The sequence below is a fragment of the Bombus bifarius genome, unplaced genomic scaffold, assembly GCF_011952205.1.
Source record: "Bombus bifarius isolate JDL3187 unplaced genomic scaffold, Bbif_JDL3187 scf7180000009125, whole genome shotgun sequence".
Taxonomy (NCBI): domain Eukaryota; kingdom Metazoa; phylum Arthropoda; class Insecta; order Hymenoptera; family Apidae; genus Bombus; species Bombus bifarius.
The window spans coordinates 3,401,946-3,415,145 of NW_022884914.1; the positions used below are offsets into that span (position 1 = coordinate 3,401,946).

A 13,200-nucleotide genomic window follows, 5' to 3' on the forward strand; every position below is an offset into this window, starting at 1 on the left:
CCGATCGGTATACGTTCTATTGTTTTCACCTTGTCGTAGTTCTCACAGTTTCTAGGAATCGATCTTACAGTCTGCTTTCAATCGAGAACAGGAGTCTTCATGCTCGCAAAGAACAATCAACGTTGGATTGAAACTGCAAGTCGCAGAATTGTAAAAATTCTTTGGAAGGTAACCCAGGCAGCAGGATTAATTATTTGAACACTAATTGCTCGACCCTCGGTAATAATTAAAAACGCAAACCAAAGTGAACGACGAGGTTCGGTTAAACGTTATAACATTTTCTAACGAAAGAGAATGCAACTCCTAGGAAAAGTAACCATATTTTAATAAAAGGACGAGAATGCTTGTTTCGAACCTTTTCTATGTTGTCCCTTGGTGGTGATTTTCTGGATTAGGATGTTAGGTCAGCTTTGACAGTTCGTTCTTTTCATAGGATTACGTACATATGCCTGGATGGAGGTTTGTGAGATTCAGTTATAGATGACTGAGGGTCGTTCCTGTCTGATTTAAACGACTGACATTGTAATCTTTAAACTGATCGATTTCCTGGGTGCAGGAACCTGCGTCAAAGATGATCTTTTTATGGCGACCTTTTAAGTTATTTTATTGCGAATGAATTCTACTTGTTGCTTGTTTATTACAGCGGAGTGTCGTTTTGAAGGTATTCTAAAGGGCTTGGGTTTTGTGTAGGGCGTGAAAGGGTAAGGATCTGAGACTTTGAGAGGTCACAGTACTCATTAACAAGAATAGAAAATTCTTAATGAATACGACTTCTAAAATTATACGTAATATTTCTGGTAGAAAATATAACTTTTTATCTCTTTGTGGATGCATTCGTCTATAAAAAGGAATGTAGGGAATGAATGAAATGTTTAAAAATACGATAATTTTCTCATGTCTTTTAATTGATGTATCTAGAAAAGGATGTTTAATAAAGAGTTTTATATATTACCGTACATTTTATTCAGAAGTAAAATTGATTTTAACTTTTATGTTCTCTATCTATTATTTATTCTGAATGAACGATATCGTGAAACAGCAATTTATCATGGAATTAAATAACTCGGAGGGATAATGTTTAACAAGAGAGACCACATTAAAATTCAAGAAATTGATATCCGCGATTCTGTTTGACTCTGATACCCGGCGATTTTTATGCAACGTTCCTTCACGATGCAAATGCGATTTCGAGGAAAAAGTGTCCGATTCCTATGCGTTGCTTCCGTCGTGAATTTCCGCGGCACGTTGTTAAATTTGCAAGAAACATGTACTACGTTGCCAACGGTGAACCCGTATAAAATTCCGTTTCTAAGCAACGAACTCGAAAATTATTAATTCTCCAGCCATGCTATTGTATGCGTTTCATATTTCCAGGGAATCGAGCTATTTCCAAAAAATAAACAATCTCCTACTCTAACTCTCTTCAAATTGAAAATAAAGTTATGCTACAATGAGAAAGATCGAAGATATACATTCGTGATACTGCAAAATAAAGAATAAAGTACATATAATAGACTGAAAACGTAAAGGAAAAAATGAAAGATTAAATTACGAGAAGACTTTGAAGAGACATGCACGTGACATCTAGAAAACAAGAAGAAAGAATAAACTAGAAATAGATTAAAAATTAAATTACGAGAAGCATTCGAAGAGGCATACATCTGACGTTAAAAGAAGAGGATAAAACGAAAGATAAAAGATTGAAAATTGGATTGCATTAAAAAAGCAATTGCACGAGTGACGAGAAATAGACATGACGGAATTATAAAGAAGAAGCAAGTATTCGATTCAAAAGAAATGGTAAAACCGACTTGTAACTTCACATAGTCACATAACGTTCCCTGAACCAAATGATATTAATGTGAACTTTGGACTTCACGCAACGGCCCACCAACGAGTTCTTTTCTCTTCAAGCATCGCTGCAACCAGAGCCGATCGAGTGAAGTTGAATTGCGTTTACGCCATTACAACCCACGCCCCTCTGGTACGAGCCACAGTTCGAAAATACCCGTTAAACGTGAAAGGTAACGGTCAAATACCAACTTGAAGCATCGACTTGCAACTTACTTTTCGTATAATGTTTGAACAGCTTTCGCAGTTTGCAAAAAGCCTCTTGCTTCGCGCCGGCACGTTCCACGAATTAAATCGAGTTTCGCTGGAATTTCGTACACTTTCTTACATATCTCTCATTGATCGATTCCAATGGTAGAATTATTTGTCAAAAAATTAATTCTTTCCCCAATCCTGGATACTTTAACGTTTTTTCAATCTTTCCACGCTTGATCTAATTTTATGAAATTTATTATTTATCGATATGACGAGCTAAGCAATAGATTTGAAATAAATCAAACAAAATCTCTCTATGATAAATAAATATTTTCCAATAATAATTTCCATATAATGGACAAATATTTCACGTAATATAATGGTTTCTCTCGAAGCTTGGCATGTTAACGGTTGAACGATCACTCGGCATAGTCGAGTTGGTTTTTTCCAAACTGGAAGGCTTTCTCCCGTCAAGTACTCTTCTCGAAGGATAAATGAGCCCTTCCGGACCGCGAACGATGCCGGCGACGCAGCGACGATGAGATTCGAGGCGGTGAATTGGAATCCGGCCAGAAGAACGCAAATTAATGACGTCATCTCTGTGGCCACCGCCATAACCGTCGTAATTATGATCGCAAACAGGAGTAGGCCGTGGCACGATCGAACCCCGTACGAATTCCACCGACCACCACCGATGAATTTACATGGTCCGATAGATTGTTACCAATTTAACAGGTAAACTATCGATAAACAGGTTGCGGAGAAACAATATGCCGTCTCTCGCTGCTGTTGCATGTTACCACGGTGAAAAAGAAGAACGTGAATTCAAACGATAGAAATTAAGAGACTGCGCGATCTTATACAATTCGATGTCAACCGTCGTGTTGTATCCACAACATGTTTCATGTTACGAATGTTATTATATCGGAGAAACGTTTAATCTTCTACTGCAATTTATTCGATGTTAATCCTTGCGTTTTATCGTGTTGTTTCGCGTTTAACAAATTTTGACGCACAAGTGTTCGGTGTTTGAAGTGTTGGATAGCTAATACCTATAGCTATATAGTTTAATATACAATAATAATATAACAATAACTAATAGATATATAGTTTATACTCGGCTGTCAGGAAAGGAATGAAGTTCTCATCGGCTCTATCGATTGTCAAAAACATTATGCGCATCTGAAGGCAAACAGGATTGTTATGTCCGACTGTAGTTACGAAACATTCGGTTAATATCTCACTCTATTGTTCGTAAAACTATTTAGATCGAAATGGAAAAAAGAACGAAAAGGCTGCGGCTGAAGAAATAAACAATCCGTTATTCGATATACTCCACGTTCCAAACCACAACTTCCTAGAAACAATAAAAAATTGTTGCTCTGTAATCAACATTTTTCCATCGGAGAAAATTAACCAAAGAACGATTACTTGTCAGAAATCTATCGTCGTTCTTAACCCACGTTACAATTTCCTTCTTTAACTGTCACCTTCAACCGAAGTGAACAATCGTACAATGATGTACGTATGGAAACTCAGAGAGACACGTTGTATCCGCGAACCTAACTGGATAATAGCAGCGTTAATTAAGAACTCATTCGCGGGGTGCATCGAACGTCTATCAAAGGATACAACGCCCACCCTAAACGCACACTTACGCACAAATTCGCACATATATACGCACACACAATAGAATGGAGAATGCGAACCAGACGATACATTACGTAATGTAGCTCGCTACCCGAACCTACCACAATCTAGGGGATGAATCGAACTATCGTAGGAGAGATAGCAGCGTTTCCGGGCCAGATCATCCTGAAAATTGCGTCATTTGGGCTTCGTCTAAAATACATAATAAGCTAGGTCAGGCTTTCTCGACGAAACAGCAATTTCCTTTGTCCCACCGTCAAACGTAGACTCTACTTTGGAGGTATCCATCTGTCCTGGCGAAATGTCAGACGAAATGATCCATCTCAATATTAACAGGGAACAGCTGAACCGAGGAAGTATTATTCTTGGATGAATCGAAACGTCTAACAGGTAACCGTAATGATATTGAGCGATTCAGCGTGTTGTATTGTTGAAGTTTGAAGGAGATAGCCGCCCTTTGATCGTTTATTACGAGTAATTTGTAGTGGCAGTAAATGCAAATTCCATTACGGTAGCTGTGTGCTACAATTTAGATATAGTTCCGGGCATAGAAATGTAGGTTGCGTGTATTTTGATTAATATTTACAATATTCCTTGACTTTAACGGTGTTAATTATTTACTGTGTTTAACATATCTGGTAATTAATATATTTAATTATTTGATAGAAAAAGTACGACAGACCGTCTAATGCGAATCGTGTATTTAGTTTAAAATGTTAATCGATAATTGCTTTCGTATGATTTCGTATGTTTGTAATTTTTTTTCGTCCTATCGTCATCATCAAGATAAATGTAATAATGTTGATTTTACATGACTTTAAATTATATAATCTCTTTAGGTAATCGCTTTTTTTCTACGTTCAATGGCAGCATGCTAGATATCTACACGCGTCTACGATTACCACAAAAACGTAATCTTGTCGCGTCAATGATAATCTTTAAACTGGAAAAATTAATAACATCTTTTATTTTATCATTTCTGTTTTATTCCTGATACCTTATCTCTTACATTATTAGGAGTGAAACTTGATCCTTTTAAAATTATTATAATCGTTTTTGTATTATACATCTTAGACTAAAATTAAGATAATGTGAATATATGTATATATATTCTAGTGTAGATAAATTTAATCTAAACTTTGAACTTGCGGAAATGTACATACAGGTGTCTGATAAGTAAGAGAGGGACAAAGATGTTAGCACAGGATAAACGTAATGCTGTGTCTCTGTCGTAGAGCCACAGTTCAGATCATAATATCGAATGTGATAGGGCGTCTAATACAAGCAGCGCGCCAAATATCGTCTTGCGCTATAGTTCGAGATTCTATATTGCACCTGTCGAGGATAGTACATCTAATGGTACACTAACAATGGTTTAACGTGTACCAAGTTAATAATCAACCATGGAAACAAATTGTAGAATAACCATACTTAGGAAAACTATAATTATTAATTTTATTGTTATTGTATTTCGAGAAATAAACTTAAAAAAATAAAAATTATATACCGACTAAATGATTAAGAATTTGGGATGCATTGTTTAATTTGTATAATAAAATTGAAAATCAAATGCATCGTAGAAGAATTTATATTTCAATGGAAAACTTTTTCATAAATTCGTTAATATTTCGTTTATAAATGTTTAATATTTACTCGAATTTTAGTAGCAACGCGAATTCCTATAAAATAAACTGTCAATAATACACTGACATTTACAAATCCAAAGAGCAGAGGAAAATAAAATTACACACTTGAGACTGAATTTCAAATTAAATTGTCTGCTACACCTATGCACGATTTGTGCCAACCTACGCACGAAAAATCCTGTTGATTTATGACCATCACGGTGCATTTTTTCGCGCTCCCGTAAGAGGATTATCAGAAAGCGGCGAATAAAAAAGGAGAAATGAAAAGCCAAGATAAAACTGCCTCCAGTTGAATCGCATTATTACGATAATCCAACGATATTAGTCGTTCACGTAGTTATGCGTTTATCCGACAAATCTCGTTCATCGTCTTTCTAACTTCTAACGGGTTACTTTATACGCTAGTTTAATTCTCGTTTCATAATTATCGGAAAATAATTCACGAATAATTTTCATATCTTTGCAGCAATTAATTCATTTCAATGTCTATAGCGTGTTCGTAACTACGACAAATAAAATAATGAATTTATTAATCTGTTATACCGTTTCAAAAAATACCTTTGATAAATAATATAAAAGTCATTAATCGATGCTTTCTTCGCATCAAACATTGGTAATGGAAGTTATTGACAAAAGAAATTATCTTTGATTTTAAATATCAATATTTCACATGTTCCGTGTATCGTTGATAAAATATTTATTTAATGATATTTTCTAACTAGTCGCACTATCTTTATATTTCTCCCGAGCTATCGCCAATTGTCACTAATTTTTTGTAACCATTAATCACACTATGGTGATCGAATTTAATCTTTTCAACTACATTTAAAAATTTTATGGAAATAAAGTCTTATAGAAAAACTTTCAACCTGCTATTTTCGAAACTTCGCAGTTGATTTCTACTCGTCAATTACGACAATTTAAGCTCAGTAGCGTCCAAAACGAGCCGGTGTCGAAGCTAACCTCTGCACGTCAGTCAATACTCGTTCCGTAGAGCACATCGACCGCGATCGTGATTAATGGAGGAATCAGCTTGCACCGCACAAAACGAAACGGGATGCAGAAGATTGAAACACGTTATCGCGACGATTGCGATCACAATGATTTCAATATACATAAATTGCAATTTATTTCAACCAATTGTAGTTTATCGGTGCAGCAGACACGCGGCAAAACTTCGAAGCTTGGTTCAATCAAAGTTCGTTTCGTTACGCGTGAACGTATTCGCGATTGGGTTCGACTTTCCGCGCGAAATTTGAAATCGGGGTTAAGCGTTGCGTGGCCCATTTCTCGTTTGTATCTTGTTGTAGATGAACGGGTGTTTTAATTTGTGGAGACCTCGCGAGTGGGCTGTAACGACGTAATATGAGGCAGTAAAATATAACGTCCGATAAGACAGACTGGGTCGGAAGTATTAGCATGGTTATGATTGCTAGAAGATAGGATGAATAATGGGCGTCCTTTGCAGCTGTGTGAACTATTTCCTCGTGAAAAAAGTGTGATAACATGGTTCTATGTAATTATTAATTATCGCACATTTTATATAATCGTTACCTTTGTGATTGTACTAACAAGTACAGTCCTGAAACTAGTATTAGATATTTCCGCAATATTTATATTTTTATAAAAGTCAGTAACAAAATGAAAATTAAATCAAAATAGAGATTTGTTTTACTTATTAAATATTGTAACCGGTGCTTCGCTTACGATATTTCATAAGTCTTGGAATATTACGTGCGTCCTGTAAATTTTTTCATTTTTGAATACTCTAATCGCCAAAACCTAGTTCATTGCTTGTTTTCCAAAATAAACTATTATACTTAGATTTACGATAGGTTAATAGCAAGCATTAGAAGCTTTGAATGGGAACAAAAATTGATTTGATATGTCAATAGTTTATTTATAGATGAGCACATAGTGGGAAAACGGTAGGATAGATATGGAAATGGGAATCCAAAGAAAAAGTTTAGACGCGAAAGTAAGGATTGAAAAGATTTAGAAGGTGGTTTGCTAGAAGTAGGTCATCTTAATATCTTCTGTGGCGCTACAGAAAAAAGCACGAACGTGGAATAGGTGGTTTCAAGGGATCAGAATGATATGGCAAAAAGTTTTCTTTCAGGTAGCTTTCTTTTTTTTAAAGTATCAAGGTCAATGGCATTTGTTTCCGAATAAAGTCGAAAGTTAACTTTAACACGGGAATAGAGTAAAAATCTTCGAAACTAGTTGCCATTCCTCTTATTAAATTATTAATACAATTTGAAAGATATTACTCACGAAAAATGTCTAATTACATCTTTCAATATCTAAAAAACAATAGTCGAATAAATGTGATACGAAGAAAATCCAATAAAGCCTGATAAAGGAAACGTTTCCTTTGAAAGATAATACTACGCGCAAATATTTTTCGCAGCCACTGTAGATTCAAGTGTATTAGATTTCCATACGCCTGGAAAAATTTGAAACTACGAAAATTGAACGCAAACAGTGATAACACAACGTTTTATTGAGAAATAAGTTGAAATGATTTAAAATAAATAAATAAATAAGAATACAAAAATAAAAAAGGATTATAGCCACTGTGTACATGCGACTTTATCGAAATGAGCGGACGCAGTGAACAGTGATCGATCCACCCACGTTCCATCTCGTTCGTGAAATTAACGCGAACGCGTACACCGACGCGACTAAAGACAGAACGTTCCACGAATTTATAACTGGCCGCGAACAATATCCGCGCCTACATCGGGGATTTCCATTACGGTTAATCCAGCCGTGGCTTCACGCAGTATGTTCAGCACACGTTAAGGGGTGAAGAGAGGTGGGGATTTAGGGTGAGACACACAACAGCAAATTGCAGCCGGAATCTAAATCTCACCGTGGTACCCACATACTCACCTGAGGAACTGCGTACTTGTACCCGCATTCCCGATACAAATGGATAGACTGACACGGTGATTAAGTGGCACGGCATCTCGTATTCACGTGTACACTCGTGTGGACCGAGAGTGTGCGTGCCACGCACTGTACGTGGCAGGTATAGCGTATGGCGATTAAAGGCTGTTTCACAATGCAGCTTGGGTCAAGAGAATCGAACTATAGCTGGAGTCTGAGAGCTTGCGCTTTCAAAGACGCTTCCCCTACCACCCATCAAATATTTGGTTTGTTTGATGGAGTACGTTGATATCTTGCGTTGAAATGTATTATACGAGATTTATGTGGAAGAAAGAAATTAATCTCTTCGAGTCATTAGATCTAGTCAATTAAAAAATTCCCAATATTTCATTTGAATCACACTATTCGATTAGTAGATTATAGAATATATATATTTTCCATTAGCAAACTGATAGCGGATTAACAATAGATTAGCTATCTGCAAAGGGAATAATGTCTGCGAATGTGTCTGGAAACGTCGAGGAAGTTAAATATTTAATCGATTGTTTCCCAATCTTACGAAAGATTTGTAGCCATTAATGTAATTTATCAAGTTACTCTCTTCTCACCGGAGATTTGTCTGTAGAACGTGTGCATGAGAGCAATATTCGTGATGTCTCGGATAACGATCTTTTTCTCTAAGATGTTTCCTGATTGGATGCAACGTCCGACATAGGATGAAACCCTGCGTGAAATGGATTTTTGGGTTTGGAGAAGCCTCTGTTGCTAGGTAAGTAAATTCGTGCAGCTGGTCAGTATGCTCTTTCGATCAATGTTTACTCGAAAAAACTTATGATACATTAGTTTTACATTTTTTTATGGAAATATTTTATACGGAACAATTTTTGTGTCATACGATCAACTCTTTTTAAGAGTCGTGTCGAAATTAAGATAAATATTGACATGTATTTCTTTTCTCACTTAAATTGATTTCTGGAACATTTCACGATGCGTTTGAGATATTTCGAATGGAGCAAGCAATCGTTTAAATAGAAAAATTAAATTTCATGAATTTTTAGAATCCCGAATGATTTTTTTCCATTCAAAAAATACAAGAAAATCTCAAATCCTAAGATTTAATTTAGTAAAATTATCGCGATTTACAAAGGAATGTACCAAAATCTAAATTTTAATGGAATAGCGTATAATAGAGCTAAGAAGCCTGAATGATAGCATAAATAACGATAAAGCTTAAAAATAAATCGATAAAAAATAATAAATAAAATAAATTATCGCAATTCGATATATTTCGTTGTTGACGAAACAGGAAATTCGACCGCAGCTATGTATCTCGTTAAATCTTCGAAACTTTAAACCGACTCGCTAAATCGAATCAAAAGATCGATTCCCTAAAACTGTTAGTAACTAAGCTCGTGGCGCAAATGTTTCCTTTCGTTAATTGGAATCTTGGAAATGAATCGTCCGATAAAGTAGACGCGGTTACCAACTGAACATCTTAATTAAATTGAATTCGCGTCGCGCGACCTGAAAGCTTGCATAAAGGCTTCACGTGTACTGCTCTAGCTAGTTTAAATCGGCCAATAGGGTGCAATAAGGAACGACAGAGGCAAAATTGAAAAGACACATACGATCGATGCCTGTATATTCCAGATGCAATATTTTCTCAATAACAACGTTACAAGGACTTGTTACTTTTTATCAAATTTTAGGGTCTTTTCTATCAAATCCTATTTTTCTATCGTTAGAATATTTTTTAAATTTGCGGAAAACATAAAAGAATTGCCTTTTAAATTGAAGGTATTTTTTTTTATTGCGATCGGGGAGAGATGGAGACAAAGAGCTTGAGCGCCATAACCTCAATCAATGGTTAACTCACAATTAATATCGTTTAGTCGTAGATCACAATCCGCAAAAACTTGGATCGACTTATGTATTTAATTGTATAATACTTTGATTTGCGTTCTGTGTTTTACCCGATAAAGACTGTAAATCGCGTAGATATCACGTAAGATATAAAATACAAATTACATAATCTAACTCAAATGTAATTTGAACTTACTTTCCTACTTATAACATGATCGTAATACGGGTTGTGCATTAAAGAACCTTCAACTTATAGAAAATGTTTCAAAAAAATAATATACGCGTATCACACGAGCACGATCGTAATTAAGATACCGCTATTGCGAATTGGCTGTGATCGTAGACCGTCGATTTACATAAATACACTGCGCGAGGCATTATTTTCATCGGGCAAACAAAGCATCTTTCTCCCAACATCCGAGCACGTGCGAGGAATTCTGCAAACATGCGGGCGAGAATAATCCGTGCATTGTTTGCATGTTTTCGCACGATTTCCATTTAGATAAGTGCTTATGATCTGTGCGTTCGATTTTTTACGCCGCAATGTGGGCACCGATTTCCTTCAAGGAAACAAAGAAAAAATTCAAGGTTATGACGACTTACGGTACAATAAAATCGATGATGATTTTTCTGACGGGAGAAGTTACTTCTTGCGTATTGGGGAAGAAAAATAGAACGATTGATTTTAATAGAATATTTTGAGAGATGAAATACAATGTACATGGAAAAAAATGAATTATAGGGGTTCGATCGCTTTGTTATTGGACTTGTTTGATTTGACTATCTGGAAAAAATTAATTTGGTAGTGTCATCTTATCGGATCAAGAAGCAAACTGCATGGGACGTAGGTAATGCAGAAATCTGTTGGTCGGTACTAAAGTGAATTACAGGGATCTGCTACACCTGTAGTTGCAAAAAGAAAGTGGATAAGGTTGGCAAGTGTTGGAGAAAGGCCAATAATTCAGATATTCATAATGTCATTGTCCTTTCAGATGAAACTGTATAATACACCGCAACCTAGTATAATATACAATTCATTGACGTTAGATACTTAAAACTAAAGTCCATCTGCGTTAAAAAGAAACTTGCAAACATTAATTTTCATGAAACGAGCACATCCTTTTTGTCTTCATTTTCTTGAATAAACATATGATGTATCGTCAATGTAAATATAATGAGATTCGTCAGAGGATGATCACAAAGCAGGTTCTTAGAAAGATCGTACCGAAAAATGAAGAAAGAAAAGGAAAATAAAAAGAGATTTTGGGTGGACGGCGCATTAACAACACGCCTAATAAGGTTTTCTCGTCTAACCACAAGTTTCGACCACTCGTGTAAATTTTCGCGGCAAGTTTAAACACGTCTGGACAAGTTGTAGCACGACTCGTGCCTTCTTCTCTGCCAAACTCGTTTCTTCTTATCCTTTTTTCTGCCGCGATCCTGCTGTCTAACAAGGACGACACTGGTTTTGCGGTTTAACAAGTAGAACTTTGGCCAGTCTCGTTTATCAGATGATTAACGCACTGACCGCAATTTAAAAAAGTCTTAAAAGGATATTTCCCTCGCATGGTTTGCCGACCGAACAACTGCTCACACGAGCGTGTAAATTTCGCTCCTTCTGCGCACGAAAGTCCGACTTTCGTTGCAATTAAAAATTTAGACATCCGTTTTAAATTAAAACTTTTAATTCTATACAGTGATGTTATCACCACTGTTACTGTAAATAGGGCCTTCGCGTTCATTCTAAACTACCATGGAATTTAATTCATTATCCTCCGTCGATGCTCATCCCTTATATTTTGCATTTTATATTTACTTTCTGCCTAATTCGCACAGTCGATAATTGTTGCCTAACGAACGTATGCGCCACATAATTCATAAAAAGAAATTCACAGTAAAATCCATATAATATCTAAAGACACACGAAACATAACATCAATTCAATTCAGTATCACATAAATACAGTACATTTTTTCCATCTTAATTCTAAAAAGTTTCCAAGGAATGTTTACCGTAGTTGTTACGTGCATCGAACAAAGTCTTCTTTACCGATATTTTTCATACAAGGCAATTCTTCGAACGAAATTAATTTCTATAAATGAACAAATATATTTATTTTTACAATATTCCCGCTGTTCAATTCGATCGCTAGCCGCAGCGAAAAAATTGGTTATTTGATAAACCGCAGATCTGTACACATGCCGTGCTATTTGTCAGCTGCAAGAATCATTTTCCAAAAATATCCGCTATCCTGTTGCAGGCAAGCAACCTCGCCAATATCTCTGTCGGTATGCAAGTTCACGCTTTACCGCGATTTTCATGCACGGGCATTCAAACTTTTACACAGTGCCACCAGGCTCTCATTATCCTACAGAGGATTTTATGTTTCGTAAACTTGAGGCATCTTAACGAAAATCTCTTAAACAGTTTCGTGTTATAATCGCGAGGAGAAAACTTTTAAACGCGTCATTGTTTAATATCGATCAAACTTTCTAGACGTGTCTAGTACCTTAATATTCGTTAGGGAATATTTTTCATTGCAGATTACGTATTTCTTTTCATTATTATTATTATTCGAAATCGCAACGATAAATCCGTTTTATTCCTATGAGATTTTTATGCTATACTAACACCGTTTCTGCGGAAAAAAAAACTAATTGACGAAATGCTACTAGGAACAATTACTATGATCGAGACATACCGAACGTATTAACGATATAAAAGGTAATAGATTCGAAATCGCAAATATAATTTCTTGCTTAATGAAGTGTATAAAGCTGATATTTGCGGTTTGTTCGCGAAACGAAGCGAAATGTGCGTTCCAGCACGTTATTTACTTGTAGCGGAACATTACCACGTGCTCGAGATCCGGTTTGAGCAAAATTGAATTCATGGTTAAGCACCATCTGTCTGGCCGGGGAAAAAAATTTACGATCCGTGCGATCGAAATTTATGCCTCGCCTTAGAAGAGCGCAACTTCTTTCTCTACTCGTGGAAAATATCGTCGCATCGTACTAAATTATACTAATACTATCATATTTCACGTATAAATTTGAAGAATTTAGGAAAACATATACACCGTAAGACCTAGGCAAATTCTATC

General features: G+C 35.9%; 1 protein-coding gene across 2 annotated transcripts in view; it reads right to left on the minus strand.

Annotated features, from left to right (window-relative positions):
* Nucleotides 1-13,200, minus strand: part of LOC117213646 (probable serine/threonine-protein kinase dyrk2) — a 267,253-nt gene that overhangs the window by 169,454 nt on the left and 84,599 nt on the right. The window lies entirely within an intron of this gene.